Genomic DNA, 22,077 nt, shown 5'->3' on the forward strand with positions numbered 1-22,077 from the left:
TAATCTTCATGACAATGTGGATATAAAGTATGAAATGGAGTGAAAATGTATTAATTCTTATAATCGTTATTCTCACATTTATTTTCTACAATCTAACTTTAGTTCACGATTTCACCATCTGTCGCCAATTCCCTTTGTCTTCAGAATGTGCTTACGCATGGCTCAAAGTTTGCTTAAAGGTGCGCACATTCTCCCGTCAAGTTTGTTTTTTATAGATCACAACCTTTGCGTGGGAACTGGCGTACGTACGTTTCCAACACTTTATAAATGAGACCCCAGAACTATCAACTTTTATCCCAGTACTTCTGTGATAATATGAAATATTGTAGGACAGAAATAATGATCATGTGTGATGCTAAAAAAGTTTGCCTGTAGTTTGTGAAGTTTCCAGTCAACGCTGAACCCACTTTGAGCAAGCACACATTTCTAAAATTAACATGCATAATGGTGTCAAGACTTTTATTATTTCATAATGGAATTAAACATTGATTATGAGAGCAGACGAGATCCTGTAATCATGACTTCAGAAGCAGATCATTACCGCACAGATCAAGAGCAGAGTTCCTTTCCGACGCAAGATTACGGTAATTAAACCTCCGTCCCACGAGAGCCGCTAACCAACACCTCCGTCAAACTAGCTACTCACGCTTTGACACGTAAGGTCGACGCACAGATGCCGAGCTTCAGAAACATGGCTCCATTGATTTACTATAGCAGTCACAGATACGCAGAAGCAGCTTCTTAAGCACTGATGTCTCAGCACAAACGGAGTCTGTTCTCGGCTTTAATCAACGTTATCATTTCACACAGACGGCTCATAAGTGCTTTAGTTTTACCCCACTGGCAAAATGATTTCTGAACTGTCTGCACTTTCAACTGTTGTGGCATGAGTTTATCTCCAGAAGCACAATACGGATGCATTACAGACGCGGAGCAGATTGAGATTATAAAGGCTGTTTAATGCTGGAATCGGACACATTAACCCGCTCGTAAGAACAAAAATATGCTCTCAGAATGTTCTGCAAACTATTTTGCTTGGTTATTGTAAATGTTACAGAAAACATAAAGGGAACATTACATTTGATCATTTTGTAAATATCATGGGAATCTTACTTTTGAAGGTTCTCTGAATATTTTTAAATGAGTAACAAGTAGCAAAATTTGAATGCATGAGACGAATGTCCAAGTACTAAAACTATATATAAAACACTCCATGCATAAATGACGTTTTTTAGAACATTAACCCCTTAACTGTCACCGTCTCGCTGGCGGGACGCCTGGCACTCTTTTTTTCGATCGCCTTTTATCATATCATATTTTTTAGTAATTATCATAAATTAGGTATCATTCGAAAGCTTACGAACTCAAATTTCATCCAGTGAAAACCGTTTTGAAATCAGACATTGCGTTACCATGGAAACTGTACTCTAAATTCTTCTAGCGGGCTCCTCCCCTAGTGGGCGGTGTCATGTGTCATAATACGACATGTGTTTTAACTACTTTATAATCAAAATCTTTTCTAATCTTGACAAAACACATATTGGAAAGGTCTCTCAAAAAGGAGTTTTAAGGTTCCATATTTGGTGTCTGTTTATGATGGAAGTGATATTTGGACAAAAATAACAGGAAAATACATCAAAAAAACTATAAATGGAAAATGAATGACACCCGGTGGCTATTTTTAGTACTGCGCCGAAACAAAATCTCATGGGGACTTCAATTTTTGTGATATCAACTTCAAATTTGGAACACAACTTGATTAGACATATGGCTTTGTATTTATAGAAATTTTAGAGTAAAACAATTTTTGTAAAATATATATTTTATATTTATAAAAAATATTTAGTACTGTATATTTCATTTTCCATAAATGTAAATTTCCATAACTTTTTCATTCTTTCACATTTTGAAATGCAAGACCAAATTCAAGTCTATATTCCAAAGCATTATTGAATCACAGCCCTTTAAGTTTGGATAGTGTTATAATCCGCCAAGTTATTGACTTGAACTCGACGCATGCGTGAGAATGACGCAGCTCCGCCGTTCATGACCCAGAAGAGGAAGAGCGAGACCGACACGGAAGACAATATCTTGTCGGATAAAGTCATTATTTTGATTTTTTGTGCACACAATAACTATTCTCATCGCTTCGTAACATGATTGTCCAGCCGCTGTAGTGAGATGGGCTGTGTGTCGATGTGTTTAGGGCCTTTATGGGTCTTGTGAGTGGGAATGGACTGAATGCCAATGGAGGCCTATCTGAAGCCTTTCTCAGCTTTACACTAAAATATCTTCATCTGTGTTCAGAAGATGAACGGAGGTCTGACGGGTGTCCAACCACATGAGGGCAAGTCATTAATGACATCATTTGTATTTTTGGGTGAGCGAACCCTTTAAGGCTAACACAGTCAAACTAAAAGCTAAAAAACTTCAATTTTGATTTCAGTGGGCCTTTAATGCGTCCTTGTAAAAAAAAACAACAGCATATATTCCCTGATCAGCACTGACTCCTGAAAGTAAAGGAAACTCTCAGCCTCTTTTAATCATAATCTGGAGCAGGAGGCGTTTAGCAGATGAGAGGAAAACAGAGGAGTTATTACAATATATGGGCTCCGTCGGGGAATCAATCCACTGCGGACTGATAAGGGGAAAAAAAGTTAATTACACAGGTAGGCCTCGGGGTTCATGTAAAGCGCCTGTGGAAGAGGAACAACCTCCGCAGACGACCCCGAGCTACACTCGCTGCTTACCGAGACAGAAAATGTGATTGCCTTTGGAATTTCACCGGAATATTCGCATTTTGGCTTCAGGACACAAAGTCACCCGGAACTCATTAGAATAACACGTTTTTTTATTTGGGGCGGGGAAAGGGGCGGAGCTACAAGATGAACTCAAACTAGATTTAATTTGGACGCTCATAATGACACTTTTTTAATTGCAGTGGGTGGCATATTTAAAATCAGATGTCGTCAGACGTCAAATAGTTTAATTCAAAGTAATCTATTTTAAGAAACTTCCACTGACGCTTCAGAAAGTTCATGAAGAGAAACTGATCCGTACAGATCGAGCGGATTATTCCAGATGTTCTGAAGAGACTCGAGGGCTTTATATTTGGAGCGACATTAGGGCGAGGAAATGATCCCAGGATTTAAATTAATGGGTGATCTTGCCATTTAAGAGATTGAACGACTGTTGATTTATTCAGACAAAATATGACAAATTCTGTGACATACAGAAAATTATATTTTTATGAATGGATTCGGCATTGCAGAAATCATAGTGTCCTAATTTAAAGCCATGATATTGAATTTAAGACTTTATGGTCCATTTTAAGACATTTTTAAGACCCGTGGAAACCCTGATATAAAGTCTTTAAGAGTGACAATTGGATCTGACAAACACTTCCAACTACACAAACACTTCTTTTATGGTAATTTTGTCTTGTTTTCCAGCACAAATATCTAAACATTCTGAAATCAAGACACATTTACTGGAGAATCAGTGACTAAAGAGATTGTGCTTAAAATAAGAAATATCTGCCATTAGGGACAGAAAAATAGCATTTGACTTTTTCACTGCTTTTAAGCTTTAATTGGCTTAATTTTTACATATTTTACTCAGAAAACAAGACTATTATCACAAGTCATTTTGCTTCCCAAGTAGGCCTAAATATATCTTGACTTGAGAATATTTAGATGTTTGTGGAAAACAAGACAAAAATACCGCCAGAAATCATTTCTTTGCAGTGAACTTGATATCATGCTTTTTTACAAACTAAAATATTGCAATTTGGCAATGCAATTTCCATATTGAGTAAATATCATGACTTTTCTCATTCAGATCATCCCCAACCCTAAAACGGTCTATACATGGCAACATATGTTCGCTGTGATCGTCAAAGGTTTAATAGACACAGACGAATCTAATAAAGACGGAGATAAAATAACACACAGCTCTCACAGAGCTGTCTTTGCGATGAGTGACGATAATCACAGACCCGTCTCATTTCAGACAAGCAAAAATATTCATCAAGACCTACTCACTAAGGGTGTTTTCACACTTGGGTCCTCTTTAAAAGAACAAACTTCTTTAAATGGACCAAGAAGTGAACCAAGTGAAAAAGGACCCAGTTCTCTTTACGTTCACACTGTCCCTGTACAATATTAGTTTGAAAAGATTATTACCCTATTACTTGATGACATTGCTACAAATGCTGTTGAATTAAGTAGTTTATCTTTAAAAAAATATGTATATACATACTGTTTTCTCTTCATCAGCAGATATTATAACCGTAATTAAACTAAACTATCCCTGTTCTCTCTTCCTCGGCAGATATTATAACCGTAATTAAACTAAACTATCCCTGTTCTCTCTTCATCTGCAGATATTATAACCGTAATTAAACTAAACTATCCCTGTTCTCTCTTCATCGGCAGATATTATAACCGTAATTAAACTAAACTATCCCTGTTCTCTCTTCCTCGGCAGATATTATAACCGTAATTAAACTAAACTATCCCTGTTCTCTCTTCATCTGCAGATATTATAACCGTAATTAAACTAAACTATCCCTGTTCTCTCTCCATCAGCAGATATTATAACCGTAATTAAACTAAACTATCCCTGTTCTCTCTTCATCGGCAGATATTATAACCGTAATTGAACTAAACTATCCCTGTTCTCTATCCATCAGCAGATATTATAACCGTAATTAAACTAAACTATCACTGTTTTCTCTTCATTGGCAGATATTATAACCGTAATTAAACTAAACTATCCCTGTTCTCTCTTCATCGGCAGATATTATAACCGTAATTAAACTAAACTATCCCTGTTCTCTCTTCATCTGCAGATATTATAACCGTAATTAAACTAAACTATCCCTGTTCTCTCTTCATCGGCAGATATTATAACCGTAATTAATCTAAACTATCCCTGTTCTCTCTTCATCTGCAGATATTATAACCGTAATTAAACTAAACTATCCCTGTTCTCTCTTCATCGGCAGATATTATAACCGTAATTAATCTAAACTATCCCTGTTCTCTCTTCATCTGCAGATATTATAACCGTAATTAAACTAAACTATCCCTGTTCTCTCTCCATCAGCAGATATTATAACCGTAATTAAACTAAACTATCCCTGTTCTCTCTCCATCAGCAGATATTATAACCGTAATTAAACTAAACTATCCCTGTTCTCTCTTCATCAGCAGATATTATAACCGTAATTAATCTAAACTATCCTTGTTCTCTCTCCATCAGCAGATATTATAACCGTAATTAAACTAAACTATCCCTGTTCTCTCTTCATCTGCAGATATTATAACCGTAATTAAACTAAACTATCCCTGTTCTCTATCCATCAGCAGATATTATAACTGTAATTAAACTAAACTATCCCTGTTCTCTATCCATCAGCAGATATTATAACCGTAATTAAACTAAACTATCCCTGTTCTCTCTTCATCAGCAGATATTATAACCGTAATTAAACTAAACTATCCCTGTTCTCTATCCATCAGCAGATATTATAACTGTAATTAAACTAAACTATCCCTGTTCTCTATCCATCAGCAGATATTATAACCGTAATTAATCTAAACTATCCTTGTTCTCTCTCCATCAGCAGATATTATAACCGTAATTAAACTAAACTATCCCTGTTCTCTCTTCATCTGCAGATATTATAACCGTAATTAAACTAAACTATCCCTGTTCTCTATCCATCAGCAGATATTATAACTGTAATTAAACTAAACTATCCCTGTTCTCTATCCATCAGCAGATATTATAACCGTAATTAAACTAAACTATCCCTGTTCTCTCTTCATCAGCAGATATTATAACCGTAATTAAACTAAACTATCCCTGTTCTCTCTTCATCGGCAGATATTATAACCGTAATTAAACTAAACTATCCCTGTTCTCTCTTCATCGGCAGATATTATAACCGTAATTAAACTAAACTATCCCTGTTCTCTCTTCATCGGCAGATATTATAACCGTAATTAAACTAAACTATCGCTGTTCTCTCTCCATCAGCAGATATTATAACCGTAATTAAACTAAACTATCCCTGTTCTCTCTTCATCAGCAGATATTATAACCGTAATTAAACTAAACTATCGCTGTTCTCTCTCCATCAGCAGATATTATAACCGTAATTAAACTAAACTATCCCTGTTCTCTCTTCATCAGCAGATATTATAACCGTAATTAAACTAAACTATCCCTGTTCTCTCTTCATCAGCAGATATTATAACCGTAATTAAACTAAACTATCCCTGTTCTCTCTTCATCAGCAGATATTATAACCGTAATTAAACTAAACTATCCCTGTTCTCTCTTCATCGGCAGATATTATAACCGTAATTAATCTAAACTATCCCTGTTCTCTCTTCATCGGCAGATATTATAACCGTAATTAAACTAAACTATCGCTGTTTTCTCTTCATTGGCAGATATTATAACCGTAATTAAACTAAACTATCCCTGTTCTCTCTTCATCTGCTGATATTATAACCGTAATTAAACTAAACTATCACTGTTTTCTCTTCATTGGCAGATATTATAACCGTAATTAAACTAAACTATCCCTGTTCTCTCTTCATCTGCTGATATTATAACCATAATTAAACTAAACTATCCCTGTTCTCTCTTCATCTGCATCTATTATAACCGTAATTAAACTAAACTATCGGTTCTCTCTTCATCGGCAGATATTATAACCGTAATTAAACTAAACTATCCCTGTTCTCTCTTCATCAGCAGATATTATAACCGTAATTAAACTAAACTATCCCTGTTCTCTCTTTATCAGCAGATATTATAACCGTAATTAAACTAAACTATCCCTGTTCTCTCTTCATCGGCAGATATTATAACCGTAATTAAACTAAACTATCCCTGTTCTCTCTTCATCGGCAGATATTTAAAAAATCTGAGAAAAGTGAAACTGATTGTCCGATCATGCAGAAAAACGGCCAATTCTGATCCCTGGCTGATTAATCAGTGCATATCTAAACAATATTAACACAGGGCAAAATGAACAAAACATCAACCCAGCCAGTGCAGATCTGCTTCCTTAAACTTAATGTTTATAATTCATCCGTCATGTGCATCAGATGACTTTAAAAGCCACCAGATATAGTCACTTCTGCTGTGAAATTTCATTAACATATTACCATTTGAATTTTGATATATTGCTTTGGCAAAATGTAAACTCTTGAGAACATCAATAAAATTAACATGCTTGACGTGTTTAACATGCTTGACATTGCATTTAGATGGGTGGGACCTTGAAGCCCCGCCCACAATTCCTCTTATGCAAATGAGAGTTACGTGCAATAAACATGATTTATTTTTGCCACTGCCTTGATTATAATTTACTTGATTATACAGGAAAATAAAGTTCAATCACAAATTAGATCTCATTTCAATTGTTCCTCTTGGACGTGATTAAATGGACAATTTCCATTAACATTATACACCAACTCCCACAATGATCTCTATTTAGCCTCCTGAGAAGTGGAAGATCATTTGAGCAATACATTTTTACTCTAAGCAGATTATAAAGATGATAACTAAGCTTTAAAAATGAATGTGTTCAGTATTAGAGTCACGCAACCTCGTGTTGTAGTATCTTTTTCCGATGTTGTGAAGTGGCACAGCCTCGGACGCCTCATCTTTTCTTAATTTAGCTACTGCCCGAACACCTGCCCGACCTCTGACCCCTGAAGAACAGGACGGGTCAGATTTGGAAAGCTGAAGAGTTATGTAAGATGGCAGCAGCTGCAGAATGCTCACCGAGACCTTCAGGATTCTTCATTAGCAATACTCAAACCCACAGGGAAGCGTACAATTACTTCACATACTCATCACCTTGTGCAACAGATGAAATCATCTCATAAATGTTCCTGCTCGCTTTGCACTGCATCCTGTCAAACAAGATTTTAATAATGATTTTGTCAATCAGACGTAACCTCGGTTCAGTGTAAATATTTCACATGTTCCTAAATGCTTGTGCACAGTCTGTTCTGTGTTATAATTTACAAAGGCCAAGCTGTGCAATCTCAGCTAATCAGGGTTTTTCCTACATTGACATTTGTTTTGGTGGCCTCCAAAGCCTTATTTGACGAGTTATTGTGATTTATAAATTGATGTAGATTATAGGGGTGTAACGATACACTCGTGTCACGATTCGATATGTATCTCGATATTTTAAGCCAAAATAAAGTTGTTGTTTTTTGTACTTTTTTATTATTATATAATATTATTATTTGTATTTTATTATCAGGACCCACAAATATTATACATTATGTATAGTTGTTGTATGATTCTATGTAATAAAATTATTAATGTAATGTATGTCACTGAAACTCTAAACTTAAAAAAATTTTCCTCTCACATTGTTCACTTTCAAGTTTCACATTATTTCACATCTCTCCCCATGCCTGCTATGTCCTGCCTCTCCCGCTATTAATGCAGTATGTAAGAATGAACCGTCTGAAATGCTTTGAATAATCATACTACTAAAACTAAATGTGATCTGGTTATTTAAACGATGTTTGCGCTTCCACTAAGGAGTGTCGCTTTAAATAGTGTTTGCGCGTTGACTTTGAGGAGTGTCGCTTTTAGGGATGCACCGAATCCAGGATTCGGCCGAATATTGGGCTTTTTGACTGGGTTCGGTTTCTGCCGAACCGTAGAATTTTTTTCCACCGAACGCGATACTGGTCGATGATGTCGCGGTTGATTATGGCAACGTGTTTACTAGGTGGACCGTTCGAATGCAGTAGGCTATGAGAAAGTGAAAATGGAACTTGTGAACAGAAAATGTGTTGTTTGGCAGTACTTTCAGTCACAAGAAGGCAATTCAAGTCGAGCTATATGTTCAATTTGCAATGCCGATTTGTCTCGCGGTGGCAAGAACCCTAAACAATAGCCGCTGGATGTCCGGCTCGCGAATGAATCGTTCTTTTTAACCGGATCTTTTTAGTGATCCGGTCGACCAGTTCACCAGATCGAACTGAATCGTTCTAAACGGTTCGTGTCTCAAATTAGCGCTGATCCCACAAGTTACTATAGTTACTCACTTTCTGACATGAGTGACAGTCCCTCAGACTAGAAATAAACTAATATCCTGAAGTATATGTTGTAACTCCAACAGTTCACTGAACTGAGACATGTTTTACTGTGAGAGCCGGTGAGCTGAGATGCTGCATGCGTGATAGCGTCGTCTTGAACAGAACTGTTTCTCTCGGAGAGGGACGGCTGCTGTTTCTCTCGGAAAGGGACGGCTGCTGTTTCTCTCGGAGCGGGACGGCTGCTGTTTCTCTCGGAGCGGGACGGCTGCTGTTTCTCTCGGAGCGGGACGGCTGCTGTTTCTCTCGGAGCGGGACGGCTGCTGTTTCTCTCGGAGCGGGACGGCTGCTGTTTCTCTCGGAGCGGGACGGCTGCTGTTTCTCTCGGAGCGGGACGGCTGCTGTTTCTCTCGGAGCGGGACGGCTGCTGTTTCTCTCGGAGCGGGACGGCTGCTGTTTCTCTCGGAGCGGGACGGCTGCTGTTTCTCTCGGAGCGGGACGGCTGCTGTTTCTCTCGGAGCGGGACGGCTGCTGTTTCTCTCGGAGCGGGACGGCTGCTGTTTCTCTCGGAGCGGGACGGCTGCTGTTTCTCTCGAAGCGGGACGGCTGCTGTTTCTCTCGGAGAGGGACGGCTGCTGTTTCTCTCGGAGCGGGACGGCTGCTGTTTCTCTCGGAGCGGGACGGCTGCTGTTTCTCTCGGAGCGGGACGGCTGCTGTTTCTCTCGGAGCGGGACGGCTGCTGTTTCTCTCGGAGCGGGACGGCTGCTGTTTCTCTCGGAGCGGGACGGCTGCTGTTTCTCTCGGAGTGGGACGGCTGCTGTTTCTCTCGGAGCGGGACGGCTGCTGTTTCTCTCGGAGCGGGACGGCTGCTGTTTCTCTCGGAGTGGGACGGCTGCTGTTTCTCTCGGAGCGGGACGGCTGCTGTTTTTCTCGGAGTGGGACGGCTGCTGTTTCTCTCGGAGTGGGACGGCTGCTGTTTCTCTCGGAGTGGGACGGCTGCTGTTTCTCTCGGAGTGGGACAGCTGCTGTATCTCTCGGAGAGGGACGGCTGCTGTTTCTCTCGGAGTGGGACAGCTGCTGTATCTCTCGGAGAGGGACGGCTGCTGTTTGCTGAAATGACATCATTACGTAAGGACGTAAAGTAAGCGGTGATCCGGGTTTTTTTGTGCAAGAAGGAATCTACAGACAGCAATACGGCACAGTCATCCTGGCATAATGTTGCCTTTTTTTAAAATTAAAATTAAACTAAAAATACACTGCTGTGAATGTTGTTTGTCATTTATGTGTTTACTGTGATAATGGACTGAGGATGGGAATTGGATTCGGATTCGGCAGAATCTTAACCAGGGGATTCGGTATTCGGCAGAACCTCAAAAATCTGGATTCAGTGCATCCCTAGTCGCTTTAAATAATGTTTGCGCTTTCACTGAGGAGCAGCATTCCGGCAGCGAGTGTGCTTCAGATGATCAATGCAATCGGTCAAAGCTCTAATCGCAAGAAAGCTCGTCAAAATGGCCGCTAGTCTCAAACTGTAAACGTTTAGCTCGGCTTGAAGAACTCAAACACACCATATTTTGCTGCAGTCGTGTTTATTGTCGTCATGTTTAATCAAAGCGTTTCTATCTTCTGTTTACAGCGTAATGATAAAAGTCATTATAGCTGAAGTTGCCACTGAAATAGCCGTAGTTGGTGTTAGGGCGAGTGTACTTATGGCTTCATTAGGCATTTGTCGTGTACCTTCGCCACCCACCTTCAGCCATTTATATCCTCGTCTGGGAAGGGATTGAAACATGCGTTCTCGGAGCGGTTCGAGTGGTGACGCGTCCTCCAGGTAGAGTCCCCATGGATAGGGTGGCCACATTAATGGCCATCTGCTCAGAGAGACCCAGTCATGGCTCTTTAATGAAGACGAATGTGAGGAGGGCCGGACCAGGAGGCGGCCGGCAGGGGTCTAATGACACACCTTCAGCTACTAACCTGCCATCCTGCTGTGACTGATGGGGAGAAACACTCACACTCCTCCACATCCAACACGATCCTCCACAAGAGCACACGCTTCACACTGCAAAAGAGGAGTTTTGTGCTTAAAGAAATACTTCAGCGAAAAATGTAAATTCTGTCATTAATTACTTACCCTTCATGTGTTTGGAAAGCCAGACCTCCGCTGATCTTCACACACAGATGAAGATATTAGTGTTGAAATCCGATGGCTCAGAAAGGCCTTCATTGACACCAATGTCATTTCCTCTCTCAAGACCAATAAAGGCACTAAAGACGTCGCTACAAAGCCCATCTCACTACAGCGGCTCTACAATCATTGATGAAGAGATGAGAATAGTTTTTGTGCGCAAAAAAATAAATAACGACTTATATAGTGATGGCCGATTTCAAAACAAAGCTTCAACTGTTATGAATCAGTGAATCGATTCATGATTCGTTTCGATTCATTCATGAATGATTCGAATCGCCAAAGTCACGTGATTTTTGAGGGGCCTTCATGGGTCTTGAGAGAGGAAATGACATTGGTGTCAATGAAGGCCTTTCTGAGCCATCGGATTTCAACACTAATATCTTCATCTGCAGTGTTGGGAGTAACGCATTACAAAAGTAATACATTACAGTAACTTATTACTTTTTGCTGTAACGCAGTAGTGTAAGGCATTAATAATCAATTTTCAGTAATATTTTACTTGGTACATTTCCAGTAACGCTAATGCCTATAAACAACACTTGGGTGAAGATGACAGAATAAGACTACTGCACACCGGGACACCGTCGTTTAGAATTTTAATAATAATAAAGTATTTTAGTTCAGTTAGAGAACAGGCCGTTCAAATAAAAACGGAAGGTGTCTGCTGCATGATCCGAACTAGGGCTGCACGTTTTCAAGTTTTTCATTAACCGTTAACCGAGCCCCTTAGCGGTTAATACTCGGTTAACCATAGTGTGCGTCAGGGTTATTTTTAGCTTATTAATTTGACGACCACCATCTCCGTAGTGAACGCGCCTATAGAGAGAAATGCACATCATGGATTACACAATCAGAGAGTAGCCTATTTCTTTTCGTTTTAAATTGTTAAAAGACATTTCAAGTTTCTTAAGATCTATTTCATGTTTGCGAGGCGTACGCTGAGTTTCGTTAGGATGAGATGCGCTCCAGTTCACGAGCAATGCGAGTGGCCGCGAGGGCGCCTGCACGATTAGAGCATGTAACGTTAGTAAAATATGCAGCCGAGAATGATTCACACAGACTCAGCGTTTGACTCGCGCGGCTGAGCCTCTCCCGGCAGAGAGTTCAAGCATCTGTGGACTCGTCCCTTCAGCTCTGGCCATCTTGCTTTCAGTCCGCGATCAGCTTTTTTGTTTTCTTCATTACAGTTAAAGTAACGTCTGCTTTTCTCTAGTCATTCACAAGTTTCTCACTTCAAACTTTCTTTCTTCTGATCCGTTATGGACAGCGCGCGCGGCTCGCGCTCTGCTTCTGCCCTAATGCGACTTTTAGTCCAGTGCGATGTTTGTTATTTTCCTCTTCATGACGCATTTTTTGACTGATGCGACTCATACTCCGGAGCGACTTATAGCCTGAAAAATGCGGTAAGCACTGCATTGCAATACTTGCATTTCGCCCCGTCACTCTCATTTTTAAAGTGCTCCCATGCTTTCTTTGCCCGCTTAGAAAGCTGGTCATGACTTCTTCTTGTGGATACTACCCTAACCCTATGGATACTACAAATGTCTGGGAGCGCTCTAGCGGTCTATAGGGGTGCAAACATATATTACAACTAAATTCAAGGCACGTCATTGACGCCACTTAACCGAGCAAAATGTTTCACTCGGTTACGCAATTTTTAACGGTTAATCGGTCAATCGGTTAACCATGGACACCCCTAATCCGAACGTGTGATCTTGAGCTGACAGATGATCGCGGAAGATTTGGTTTCAAAGTGAAATGTAAAAGCTTCTATTAAAGAGGGTTTGTCATTGTTTTATGTATTTCATTAAGAATAGGCTAATTTTAAACCTAAACTAAAATCTGCTTGTCCGCACAGAGCGCGCATTTATAACGAGCTGTCATTCACGGTGTGCGCGCACTGGCGCGTTTTCAGTTCATATGATAGCAACTCGCTTTGCATCCACTCCCGTTATTAATGCCCAAGCGGCAGTGCGCATGTTCCTTTCGGTTAAATAGACTAGTGATTTAAAAGCCCAGATAGGCTACCGGTGATGTCATCACACTTTGATTAACCGGTGGGAAAATGTCCCCACCGTCTCATCCCTACTGTACATTCGCGAGATGGATGCGCATTGCTTAGTTTATCAGAGATAAGGACAAGAACGTAGGAATGTAGCAAATGCAGTCAAATACAACCTTTTTCTAAAACCGAAATAACTATCTCGCAACTATGTCGCAACAATAGGAAAAGAACAAATGCGCATATTGTCATAACTTAGAGTTGTTTACACAGTTCTGTTGTGTCTATGAACAGAAGCTATTCCCAGATATTGCCAGATAATCACTTTACCTCTAAAATAATACTTATAACAGAGTTGGATCATCATGATTTCTTGCATTGTCTTGAGCATTCACTTTTTTGCCAATTCTCTATTGTTAGCCTGGATAGCCAATGTCATTATGCTTCATCATATCGCCTTCTACTGGATGTAAAATGCTCTCTGCCTACATTTGAGAATGTTAAGAGCTACTTCTGTAGTTATTTTGGTGAAAATAACTCAAAAGTAATACAGGAGTAATGTAACGCATTACAATTCTGAGACAGTAATATTGTAATGTAATGAATTACTTTTAAATAGCAGTAATAAGTAATCTATAATATAATACAGTTTGGAAGTAACTTGCACAACACTGTTCATCTGTGTGTGAAGATGAACGGAGGTCTGACGGCTGTCCAACCACAGGAGGAATTAATCACACAATTTACATTTTTGGGTGAACTAACCCTTTAAATAAAGAACAACACTGTAAAGAAATATCAGACCTCAATAAATCAAACACTTCTAGTGAATGGTCACATCTACATTTTTTCAATTGGCCTAATTTAATTTCTGTGAATTGAACGCTACAAATCGAGGAACAGTCTGTTATGGGCTCTTGTTGAGCCATTTTGTTTACCAAACCCTGATGTTGGTAGCCTGGATGCTGGCCGAACTCAGCCCCGTCCACAACATTTGAGCTCAGGCCGTTCGGTCTGGACTTGATCCATAGAGGAGTAATTATAATACAGAAACTGACCAATGAGATCATCAGGGCGGGCTTTAGCCGATGACGGACAGATGATCGACAGAAACTGACCAATGAGATCATCAGGGTGGGCTTTAGCCGATGATGGACAGATGATCAACAGAAACTGACCAATGAGATCATCAGGGCGGGCTTTAGCCGATGATGGACAGATGATCGACAGAAACTGACCAATGAGATCATCAGGGCGGGCTTTAGCCGATGACGGACAGATGATCGACAGAAACTGACCAATGAGATCATCAGGGCGGGCTTTAGCCGATGATGGACAGATGATCTACAGAAACTGACCAATGAGATCATCAGGGCGGGCTTTAGCCGATGATGGACAGATGATCGACAGAAACTGACCAATGAGATCATCAGGGCGGGCTTTAGCCGATGATGGACAGATGATCAACAGAAACTGACCAATGAGATCATCAGGGCGGGCTTTAGCCGATGATGGACAGATGATCAACAGAAACTGACCAATGAGATCATCAGGGCGGGCTTTAGACGATGATGGACAGATGATCAACAGAAACTGACCAATGAGAACATCAGGGTGGGCTTTAGACGATGATGGACAGATGATCAACAGAAACTGACCAATGAGAACATCAGGGTGGGCTTTAGACGATGACGGACAGATGATCAACAGAAACTGACCAATGAGAACATCAGGGTGGGCTTTAGCCGATGATGGACAGATGATCAACAGAAACTGACCAATGAGAACATCAGGGTGGGCTTTAGTCGATGATGGACAGATGATCAACAGAAACTGACCAATGAGATCATCAGGGCGGGCTTTAGCCGATGATGGACAGATGATCAACAGAAACTGACCAATGAGATCATCAGGGCAGGCTTTAGCCGATGATGGACAGATGATCAACAGAAACTGACCAATGAGAACATCAGGGTGGGCTTTAGCCGACGATGGACAGATGATCAACAGAAACTGACCAATGAGAACATCAGGGTGGGCTTTAGCCGAGGATGGACAGATGATCAACAGAAACTGACCAATGAGAACATCAGGGCGGGCTTTAGCCGATGATTATTTTTAATGCGCAGTTTGTCAGTGTAGACAAACAAAGAGTGTAGTCTGTGTTCAGTAGTAAATGCTGTTCCATCTGAAAGCACTGCAAGTTTGGGTTGCATTGGAAAAAGCAACATACGTCAAACATCTTTCCAAACATGAGAAGCATTTAGTCATGTTTAATCAAAGCGTTTCAATCTGTTTATTCAGCTCACCGATAGTATGATGTTCATTACGGAGCCCCTTACATGACATGCAAGAAAAAAAAGGTAAATAGCGCGCACAATTTACTATTTCATTCCCTTGATTTATAAATCATGTGCACGATTTAGTAAATCGAGGGAACGAATTAGTTAAACGTGCATATGATTTATAAATCATGTGCACGATTTAGTAAATCGAGGGAACGAATTAGTTAAACGTGCATATGATTTATAAATCGAGGGAATGAAATAGTAAATTGTGCGCACGATTTACCCTACCCAGTTTTTTACTGCATGTCATTTGCAGGGCTCGGTAGTTAACAGCGATTACCACTAGGGTTGCAATGGTATACCGGTATGGCGGTTTATTGCGATATTGACATGTGCGATTATCATACCGTGAACGCTTGCTTATACACGGTTTTGGAGAAAAAAATGAAAACAGATATCACCTGCGCACTGCGCATATGCAACGTCATTACACGTCACTGCTTAGACTCCACTCTATGTACAACTGAGAAAATGTCAGAGCAAGAGGCTACAAATTCTAATCTCTATCCCCAGACCAAAAAAAAAGTTACAATCTGCAGTATTGGAATACTTTGGGTATTCGAAAAATGACCGCGGGGTTGTCCTTAAAGTGTACTTCAGCGCTGGGAAGATGAATCTGTATTTAAACTGGGTCATCAATGTAGTAGAAATGTGAAATTATTTTTGAATTTTGTGTCTTCTAGACTGAGAAAAGACAGAAAATGTATTTTTGTCTCATGGGGATGAAAGACTACAATTCCCAGAATGCTTCGCTGCCCTGTGAGGCCATTCCCAACGCCACCAACTTGATTACTGTGACTGAGTTAGAGAAGACACTACAATTAAAAACTGAACGTGTGTGTTCAATATAATGAGTGAGTCGCCGCGCGAGTCTCACAGCACTGAGCACTGACTGCAGGAGTGATGAGAGCTGAGGTAATCGCGACTACACTCGCGGCATACATTCACAACTCGAGTTTAATCTGGCACGTTTCAGTTCATGCCTTTGCAAGCTTAACTTTCATAGAAATGAATTTGAGAAGTTAAAAGACTTACATTGCTCACCATAGCTCCGTTTAAATGAGTGCCTGTAGCTGAGCTCTCCCTGCAAGCTGAGTGTGATCTCCATCCCTCATGCGCGGATTCAAAACATGAGGAAATGGCTCCCTCTGCTGGCTGTAGTCTTTAGCCTCTGGGCAAACATTCCTCCTATGATGCAAATATCGTCAATTTGCATCATAGGAGGAATTTTTCCAGAAATAAAATGCATAAATCTCTCCTCTCAGGGGGATATGAGGGGGGAAAGCACAATCATTTGAATATACTCCAGGGTTTCTACTGATACAAAGCCATATGCTAATCGCTGAAGTAACCCTTTAAAGATGATTACCATCTAAGCTGTATGTCGATGTCCTGACACACACACACACACACACACACACACACACACACACACACACACACACACACACGACAAGACAGAAGAGAACGCATTGTATGTCAATGTCCTGACACAAACACATATCGTGCAGCCCTAAACACAACCATGGAAAACACTCAAATAATTAAAGTCTAAAATCACAATGAACACTTAACAATTATGTCTTAACATTAAGGTGCAGTGCCACGAGAATAAAAAAAAAAATATTTATATTATAAAGTCAATGTAAAATCAATAACAATTACAATTTTAACAATATTTCACGTGTAGTTTATTGGATATTATACTATAAACCTTTGTAGTTTTTTTAATCTGATCTTTCTTTGTAAAGCACATTAAGTTTATCATGCTGATTTTACAGTTAAGGATTCTTTCGTTTGAGCATACACATTGGACCAAACACTATCATACGTCTTTGTTATTAATATTTCAATGTAATTTAATTTTGACAAAACATCCCATTTTTCAGTTGTGATAGACCAAATCACACTACAGAATTTTAAATTGAATACTAAAACACTACAGATTGCACAATAAAACATACTAAAATGCATAACTGTACAAAATATTTTGTTACCTTTTGTTACTACCAAAACAATGATGTCACACCCGAAACAGTTACAATTTTAGAAACGTATGGAGCTTAGCTCAAAGATGCTAATCACCACAGTTTTGAACAGTTGCGCACACAAAAACTACATTTGATGAAATAACACCCAAAAAAGTTTTCTTAATTGCAGAAAAGGCGACGTTTCTTATAGTTACACACGCACTTTCTGACTTTGGAACTCATTTAACGTTACCTCAAAATGATGGGACCTATCTACTCACAAGATTTTTATTATTTTTAAACAATGGAAGAAGAAAAAAATCCATATAATTTTCATAGGCTAAGTAGACATTTAGGGGTTAAGGTTCGAGACAGCCACCTCCAAAATTGAAAGTATCCGATTTTAATACTGAAAACAAGACCGTGCGTGAAAGAAAGCATGAACTCGCGATTAAAAGTTATACCGAGTCCTAAAGCAACATTTTGGAGAATAACTTCAGTGCTCAAGTACTTCAATACTCACCATAATCTCTTGAAAGTTGACTATCTATACTCTGCAGGGAACGTTTGTTTCGGGTTTAAGCAACGACCATCTCCATATATGCTGCTCGCTGTCCCGCGCATTCGCATTTGAATTCTCCACACACCAACGGTTTTCCTGAGGCGCGGTTTGCGCATGCGTATACAGTTATTTGGCTGTGGGTGACTTAGATTTTGATAGTGTTTGTTGAATTATATTTTAAATTTTAAGTTAAGTCCTTAAGTTATGATTAGTACAATGCTTAATTTTCAAAGGGGATAATTATTTGGAAGTTATTTATTGAGCCAATGTTTAAATGTCAGTTTTCACAATTTTTCCCTTGAAATTAAGTAGATTTTCTGACCCCACTGCCAGATATATTGTTCTTGTTTTAAACAAAAACTCACTCTTTTTTTTCAGCAAACAACACTTAATATCTTCAGTCATTTATCTTGATTTAACAATGTTATTTCTGCTGGAAAACGAGATAAAATACTTAGGAAGAGCATAATTTTTTGCAGTATGATGATTATGATAATGTCACAAACACAAGCAGCTGTTTAACGCCTCAAAAATCTCCTACAGTGAAGCGGTCAGTCGTTAACAGTGTTGCTTTCAATGCTTTTAATTAGGAAAACATGAGTAATAACCCTGGAGGAGCAGGAGAGGACCTGAAAGAACACACGCACACACACACACACACACACACACATACACACATCTGCTCGCTTCAAAATTATACTTTATTGGGTTCATGAAAACCGTGCTGACATATTTTATTGGATTTTGAAGAACTATGTTGACACGGTGAATTTCATAGGATGTTTAATGCGAGTTTTGTGCAACGGCGGTGCTCGCAAACACATTTTTCCCAGAGTCGATTCCCCGCTCTCACCGCCACAATAAAAAGCTAACAAAACATAATCAAATCACATACTTTGATCAATTCTCAAAATCAAATAACCATAAATAACTCAAAAGAGCAGTTCCAGTTGCCTTCATGACATTTCAGGATGAAAAATTAGCAGAATTAAGGCATATTTCATGATCTTTCAGAACCGTATGTGTCTCTCTGTGACCTTTAGTCACATGATACATGATAGGGTCACAGCACTGGATGCACAGCAACATCAACAAAAATATATAGGCTACAATAGTTCATTTTAGCTATTTCAGTTATTATTGTTAAATAAAAAATTATTAAAGCATCTAAAAAAAAAAGCCATTACCTGAAATAAAAAAAAAAAAGGTATTTCAGGCAGTTGCCAAGGCAACATTTCTCAAACTAAAACTAAATAAACTAAAACTTAATAAAAACTAAAGACATACTTACAAAAAAATTATAATAAACACTTACAATAAAAACCATAAAAAACATTTTCATTATGATTAATTATTTTCCAATTAAATAAAATAGAATATATTTTTATAAAATAAATATACTTCAGCCAGCATAGGCAATATTTCTAACTAAATCTAAACTGTAATAAAACTATAAAACTGTGTGTGTGTATATATATATATATATATATATATATATATATATATATATATATATATACAAAAAAAATATAAAATAAAATAGAATAATATTATAGCCTATAGAATATTAAAGAATAAAGAATAATATTAAATAATAATAAAATAAAATGTCAAAAACTAAGATAAAAATGTAAATATAAAAATTAAACCAAATTCAAAACATTAACAAAAACTATATATTTTTATAAAATAATTATATTTCAGCTAGTTACCGAGGCAATATTTCTAACTAAAACTAAACTGTAATAAAACTATATATAAACAAACAGATTTTTAAAAAATTATTAATTAAATAAATTAGATTATATGAAATTTTATAGAATATTAAATAATAATAGAATAACATTTCTAAAACTAAAATTAAAATATAAAATATAAAAATAAAGCCAAATATATATATAAAAAAATCCTATGATATACTAAAATAACACTGGCCTATTTATTTAGCTGAATATGCATAAGGCTAGTTATGACAGCTATAATATAGAGAGTAATAAACCAATATCAATTCTCCATGTAGTGTATTTATTATGACACTTTTCATTTTGTTATTACTATTACCACAAATCTCTTGAATACCTGGCTTAATCGTAGTCTATTGTTTATGTATCTGTCTCCATATGTGTCTTTATATTGAGATTCTTGATCCATATGGATTTCAATAAGCTGTGCAAATGACAAATAATACCTTTATTTGCATTTTAAGGTCATTAAGTGCTCTTGTATCCTTGAGGGATTGAAGGCTTCAACTCACAGCATGAATGGATATAATGGATATATCAGCGCTTTCATGTTCGAATTGTGTTATAAATGGTGGAAAATTGCTGGGGTAAAGTAAAAACTAAGTCCATAAAGTGATGGTCTGATGGAATGCGTTCGTTTCTTCGGTCTCTCCTGTGACATTCACACCGTGCGTGACATTATCCAGCAGAAATTAGCTCTCGGAGCCTTTAAAACGAGTGCCACGCTCTCGATTAATCACAGGAGAAATGCATTATATTCATGAAGAAACCTTTAGATGCGAGAGGTCAATGCCAAGCATTTTCTTCTGCATGTCTGTGACTTATTGAGTAAGGGTTTTCATGAACATTTGCATCTTGTGTTTGAATACATGCCAAATAAATAATAATATATATAATATTAATCACAATGGGTCATATGCTGAAAGACCGCAGCTGTGTATGTGTGCTTGAGGAGACCAAACAGCTTTCTAATGAAACACACACACACAGAATGACACAGTGATTTGATGCTTTTTTTTAAGCATGGAAATGAATTCTGATGAAATCATTGTATAGTGGAGCAATAATAACACCCTGCTGTTTCTTGGCCTCGTTCAGCGTGCAGGTTTGTGTGTGTTCTTCTACTGCCCTCTGCTGGAGAAACAAGCCAACATCTCCAGCAAATCACATGCAAAAGGAGATATCTGATCAGAACTGGTTCATATTTGCATCTACGCTGGCATCGATGCCTCCATGAAGAGCCATAATAACATATATGGAATCTTTACACTGTAAATAAAATATATATTCAGGTCTCCAATTGAAAGTTTTCTAGTGACTGATCACATCTACATTTTTCAGTCGGCCAAATTGAAATGATGCAATTTAATTAACAGAAATTCAATTTGGCCAACTAAAAAATGTAGATGTTATCAGTCACTAGAAAATCTTCAATTGGAGACCTGAATATTTTTACGGTGTAGGTTCTTAGAGTTTTAAAGTGTTTTTATTATTTATTTTTTAGGAACGGATCACTGAAAGTATCGCTGTCCCTATTTTTAACATTAGTTTTTTCAGTTCTTTAAAAATCCTTTTGCACCTGTTTAGTAAATACAACTTTTTTTGTAATTTAGCCATAATAATGTTAACATTAATTAATGCAATGTTTTCACATGCCATCGTTTTTAATCATTTTAGTTATTAAAGGTGCCCTAGAATGAAAAATGTAATTAACCTTGCCATAGTGAAATAATAAGAGTTCAGTACATGGACATCACACACTGTGAGTCTCAAACACCATCGCCTCCTCCTTCTTATGTAAATCTCATGCATGAAAAACACCACGGAAAAATAAGTGCTCCTCAACATAAACCCAACCGTGACGCAAGCGTTGGGGATCATTTATACGCACGCCCTCAACATTTGCATCTGTCCAAACATGTTCATTGTCAGGCGGAAGTGGAAAGCGGAGCCGAATCATCGGGACTGACGGTAAAGACACTTCTCTCATGGACACACGTCATGTTCAGGCTGTGCAGGAGACTTTTCTACCCTTCCCACGGATAAAAATGTCAACAGTCATGGTTGAGGTTTATTATAATCTGATACCACAACAATTTAATTCAAGATCGTTCGTTTGTTCGGCCCATTTCAAGCAAGCGTCGCTTAGCGTATTAAACTGAAGAAAGTGGCGACT

The 22,077-nt window shown here is 38.4% G+C and overlaps 1 long non-coding RNA gene across 3 annotated transcripts in view; it reads right to left on the bottom strand.

The window, feature by feature from the left end:
* LOC137062617 (uncharacterized) overlaps positions 1–18,238 on the bottom strand; it is a 213,010-nt gene extending 194,772 nt beyond the window's left edge. For all 3 annotated transcript variants that reach the window (XR_010901257.1, XR_010901258.1, XR_010901259.1), the window contains exons 1-3: positions 18,121–18,238; positions 11,064–11,148; positions 10,837–10,957 (exon numbers count right to left, since the gene is read on the bottom strand). This is a non-coding gene — a long non-coding RNA (uncharacterized lncRNA). The remainder of the gene's footprint in view (positions 1–10,836; positions 10,958–11,063; positions 11,149–18,120) is intronic.
* Positions 18,239–22,077: the final 3,839 nt, after the last annotated feature.

This window comes from Pseudorasbora parva, chromosome 23, assembly GCF_024679245.1.
Source record: "Pseudorasbora parva isolate DD20220531a chromosome 23, ASM2467924v1, whole genome shotgun sequence".
In the NCBI taxonomy this organism is placed as follows: Eukaryota; Metazoa; Chordata; class Actinopteri; order Cypriniformes; family Gobionidae; genus Pseudorasbora; species Pseudorasbora parva.